Raw genomic sequence first — 4,927 nt, forward strand, 5'->3', positions numbered from 1 at the left:
TGAGCAGCAAGCGACGGCCTCTGCAGCCTCATCGGATCTCCAACGCCTGTGAAGTCCCACATCGGGCGAGAATGGCGCTGGAGGGGAGCAATGCGCTGCTTCACGAATTACTTCACCACCATTGGCACCGTCACCTCCAGTTCCAGAAGCCTCGGCAGTCTCTTCCAGACGAAAGCAAGACGCCGGTCGGACAGCCTCTCATGGCACCAGCAGGAGCTAGGGGAGGCCGGCGCCCCAGGAGTCAAGAGCAGGGGGCTGAACGCGCAGGCATCCATAAGAAGCCACTACTTCCGGAATCCTTTTGCAGTAGGCGAGAGCTCAAAGTCAATCCCCGAACCAACGGTCGCGGCCACGGCTTCGAAGGTTGCGCACCCAGAGCATTAGCAGGCGTCGACCAACCGAAGCAAGAAGAAATGGCGAAACAAGGCCATAGAGGGAGTGATGCCTACCATGGCCTCGCAGAGGAAGGCGAAGACGACGAGAAGGATGGTAGAGCGGGAATCCAGATGCAGCATATGGATCTGGTAATGCGACATCACATCGTTGAAGAAAGGGGAGAAAGGAGGAATCAACCCAGCAAGAAGAGCATGCAGATATATGAGGATCTCGGTGGTGGTCATCTCTCTAGTTCGCCAAGATGCAGGGCGGACAACCGTCGCCCTCCCCTCATTGGAATCTGTGAACCTTGTCCAGCCCCTCCTCATTGATAACCGTCGACTACTCAAGGGCTGGCTCCAGGGCCAGCGAAGGACCGGCCGGGGCTAGCGGCTTCACCTTCTTCTTCCTCGGCTTGGGGGCCATGGCGAGTACTAAAAGAGGGCAAGGCGTCGGCGCTAGATCTATGGACGCGGCGGCAAGATTGGGGAGGAGGAAACAAGAGCCGAGCATGGTAATTTGTGAAGGGCGAGCTGCACTGACAATGGGCAGCTGCTGGCTCCGCCAGATATCAAGGCAACATGGGGAAGTGGAGACGCCCACGTCCCATCAACCATCACGTGTCTTCAAGGACGCAGGCTCTTAGGGCCCGCGGTTCTCCAAACTTGCCCTTTGGCTTCGCCTGGAAGCCAAGTCCGAGCACGCCTTGGGCCCGGGCTACTGTCGGCGTCCTAGATTTGGGGGTATCCAGCCCTGCCTGCCTGCGGCCCACCACGTAGCTCCATCGATGACCTGGTACGGCCCAGCTTTAGCGCAACAACTCAAGACCCTCGCGAGGGGCCAAGCCTTGCGAGGCGGACAACGCCAAGACCCCCAAGGGGACCGGCCTCCTCAGGCTGGCTCCTGACGGGCGGAGAGTTATATGCAGGTTACCTCGCAAGGCTCAACTGACGTGAGCCATGATGACCAAGGCCAGGCGGGCGCAGAGCATAGGTTTCCTCTTTGGTGCAAAGGAGGCAAGCCACAGGCGTGGAGTCCCGAGGAATCAGCCAAAGGTTTCCATTTCTGCAACATGACCGAGACCGCCAGGATGGCAGGATGGAGGTCATCGACGAGCCCACCGCAGCATCATGACCAGAGGCTTTTCGCAGGCAAAGACTACTTTTGTCAGGATAGACTGTACTACTTGTCCCCTTTCAAATCCGGCCATTGTGGGATCCCTTCCCGCTCATATTTGGGAAGAGGACCAAGGCCACTATAAATAGGACTAGCCACCACCATAGAGGGGAAGAGGAAAAGGACAATTAGAACTAGCATACACCACACCAGCTCAAGAACACCTCACCTCCTGAGGCTTATTCATCCACTATACTAGCTCATCCTCAGCCCTTCGAGGCAATCCACCAAAATCCTCGATTAGGGTATTACACCACAAGGGTGGCCCGAACCAGGATAAACTGTTGTGTCCCTTTGTTCCTTTGAGCTTGACGCGCTAGGCTTAGGAGGATCGTGAGTAGGCAGGCTGGGTTGGTTGAGATCTCCGCACGCACCCTAGAGTTCAAACCTCTCAAGGGTTTGCGGATCCCATAATCCGATAACACATGCTCATCATCAACACATCTACGTTGAGTGTCTATGCATGTGTTGTCTTCCAAATCTTCTTGGGGGGTGGCGGAGTAGAATCTGTAGAGGCCCTCTGTTTGGAAGGAGCACCTTTATCCACTGCCTTGCTAATTTCCTTCCACTTTATTGATTTTGAATTGTCAAGTAAAACCGACAAGAAAAAGCAATAAAATTCACTCTTCAGAACTCATTCATGCATGATACTGACAATCACTACTTTGATGTAAGGCAAACACATTATACCAGGATGGAATATGTATGAAAAATAGGACGACATGGCATATTCACAACTATTTGTGTAAACTAAGCAGAAGCCATTTCAACAAATAAGAAGCAATGCAAGCTAGACACCACATGAAAGATGCAACCAATATGACTATGCCAAGTTAAAAGCGTCCCATCATAAATGGTGTTTCAACAAATTAGAAGCAGTGCATGCTATACTAAAGGTGCAACCAATATCACACTGCATATACTAAAGGTGTCTCGTCATATTGATTGATGCGGGATACAAAAAAATAGTAGTTTTATGTAAGGACATGCTTAATAGACAGATGTACTATGTACTAAAAACAGGAAGGCATGTCACATTAACAGGTATAATGTATAAACTAAGCAGAATAGCACATGCAATTTAACCAGATTGGAAGAATTACAATCTAGACACCATATGCAACATGCAACCACATATCACGCGCCAAGTTAAAGCAAGCACCTGCGATGGTGGTGTAGGGGAAATGCGGTCATCAACTACAAAGATGTGCTCACTATCTTCATCTAGCCTTGATGTTTCTTGAGAATCATGTGGGGAGGCTGACATTGCATTCTTTAAAAGAGCATCTTTTCTCACAATAACCAAGTAGGGTGACTGTCTCATCATAAATGATTGATGTGGGATACACAAGAACATTAGTTTGATGTAAGAACATGGTAAATAGATAGATGTACTAGTATGTACCAAGAACAGGAAGGCATGTCATATTCAAAGGTATAATGTGTAAGCTAAGCAGATGCAATTTAACCAAATTGGAAGCAATACAAGCTAGACACCATATGCAACATGCAACCACATATGACACCGCGAAGTTAAAGCAAGCACCTGGGATGGTGATTCATGGCGAGCGAGATCATCAACTCCAGAGCTACGTTTACCATCTCCATCTACTGACACTGCACCCTTTATAGCGCAAAAATGTGTGTTGCTTATCCGCGTACAAAGCTGGAGCGCCTTCTCTCTTTTCTTTTGTGTTTCTGCCAACAGTTTGGTAGAGGCTGAAATACCCATGCATAAAAAAATAGTGAGAGTATGGGTGAAGTGTGTGAAGAACTAGTGCACTGTAAAAGTACAAGATAGCAGGTGGCTGAAAAATAAATGACAGGAGACATATGATAGCTCTACACTATTACATGGCAAACAAAATTAGATTCTACTGCGTATGATTTTGTAATAAATGAGCACAAGGATGGCTGGGAATGCAGGTACTCCTCAAGCACACCACCACATGTGGTCCTATCAAAATAACAGCTGACTAAAAATAAATATGTCATTCGATTTTTTTATGAACCGTCCGATCTACTACAAGGAACGGGCAGATGGACTTCGTCTACCTCCCGCCAGTCACTGTTGATGATCTTTCTCGAACCGCCAGCGACCACCGGCCCAGACCCTTGCCTCTGCCGCCCCGCCCTCCCCTCGACCTCACACCACCGCCATGCTTGGCAGCGCCCCTCGGCCATCCCTTTAAGCCCGGTCGACCTCCAGATCGGGCGCCAACAGCTCCTAGGCCCCACACACCCCTAAGATAAACACTGAGGCGTTGCTTCCCCAGCGTAATAGGTGGACTAGCGCCTATTACGCTGGGGAATGCTTCCTTTAATTGGGAGTCAACCAACCAGGAATTGAAATATATGGGGGCGACAGACCTCTAGCTAAGGTGAAATAGTATATGAGGAGAAACCTTGTGCATTGTGAATTACTAGGAACATCTAGTATCAGGAAGAAGGTGTAGGAAGAAGCGGTCAACTAGTGTCTTCTGTGGGATGAATACCGTGCAAGCAGACACGTAAGATTTGCATGAATAAGGGAAGAGGAATTCCATTTACGGTTGCCAGTGTTGTGTCCGCTAGATATCGTGGCGATGTTCTTCTTTTTACCAGGGTAACTGTTGTTTTGGAGGAGGGTCGAGCCTTGGACGAACCCATGGCCAAATTGTTGATTGTGTTGTTGTGGCTGTCTGTCGGCGAAGGGGAAGCAAATCTGAGGCGGCAATGGACGGTGTAGCGGGAACAACTCCGGTGCGGTGGACAGTGGCAACATTGGATCGGCAGCGGTGAGGCGCAGGACGGCGTGGCTGAACTGGCTCGGGTATGGCGCACGTCGGCATACTGGAGGCAGCTCAGCCTCGGCTTCAACTACTAGCCATGGAGGGCATTGCGGTTGCGGTTGCGGTGCACGACGACGTCGGGGTATCGACTCCGGCGTAATGGAGGAGGGCGGCGGTTGATGGGTGGGATGGGCTGGCGGACGGAGGACGCTGGGGTTTCGCAGCTGGTGGAAAGGTAGTTTTGGTGCCCATGGAGTACGAATAGGGAATCAGACAGGGGGAGGGGGCGGGGGGAGCTAAGGGGGAACCATGTTTCGGTCCGGGACGTGCTTGTTTTTTGTTTTTTTTAATAGATGGGACGCGCTTGTTTTAAATTTGAGGAAAGTACACACTTTGCCCCCCTCTTAAATTTAGGACCTACTACGGGTCGGGGGTAGGACGGTAATCCCAGGTGTCCCAAATAGTGGGCGGGAGCGATTTCGGCCGAGCGCACATGTGCTTAGGCGGCCATGCTGTATGAATATTTTTCAGAGGCGGTTGAGTGGCATCTAGATGAAGCTACAAACCTACCCCGGTTTAGACCTTTGGACGTCGTGCCAGTAGGT

This window comes from Triticum aestivum, chromosome 2B, assembly GCF_018294505.1.
Source record: "Triticum aestivum cultivar Chinese Spring chromosome 2B, IWGSC CS RefSeq v2.1, whole genome shotgun sequence".
NCBI lineage: Eukaryota > Viridiplantae > Streptophyta > Magnoliopsida > Poales > Poaceae > Triticum > Triticum aestivum.